The sequence below is a fragment of the Belonocnema kinseyi genome, chromosome 4, assembly GCF_010883055.1.
Source record: "Belonocnema kinseyi isolate 2016_QV_RU_SX_M_011 chromosome 4, B_treatae_v1, whole genome shotgun sequence".
NCBI classification, from domain to species: Eukaryota; Metazoa; Arthropoda; class Insecta; order Hymenoptera; family Cynipidae; genus Belonocnema; species Belonocnema kinseyi.
In genome coordinates this window covers 124922343-124922752 of record NC_046660.1, presented here as the reverse complement: position 1 = coordinate 124922752, position 410 = coordinate 124922343, and positions in this window count along the sequence as shown.

Genomic DNA, 410 nt, shown 5'->3' with positions numbered 1-410 from the left:
AATAAAAGTGGTGGAAATTTTAAACAATTTTGGAAATAAAATAAATTTGAAATTTTTGAAGAAAAATAATAGGAATAAGAATTTTGAAATACTAAAAATCCGAAATTAGCTTTAAGAATAATGAGATTAGTAGAATTCCTTTATATTGCATAAGGGTGCTTTTTGAACTTATTTTAATATTTTTTATATAATTAGGTCAACTTAAAATTTCAAAAAAAAATTTCAATGTTCCAAAGGTTTAAATCTCAAAAAACTGGTCCAGATAATTCGCAGTCTTTTACAATAAGTTTTCAGTCCCTTGTTCTCACAGGAGTAGTTACCAATATTAATTTATTTACATGGACCAATTTTGTCCTCGTCGGCGATATTCTAATTAGTGCATTAGTATTTCCGACAAGTTTTTCTATTAT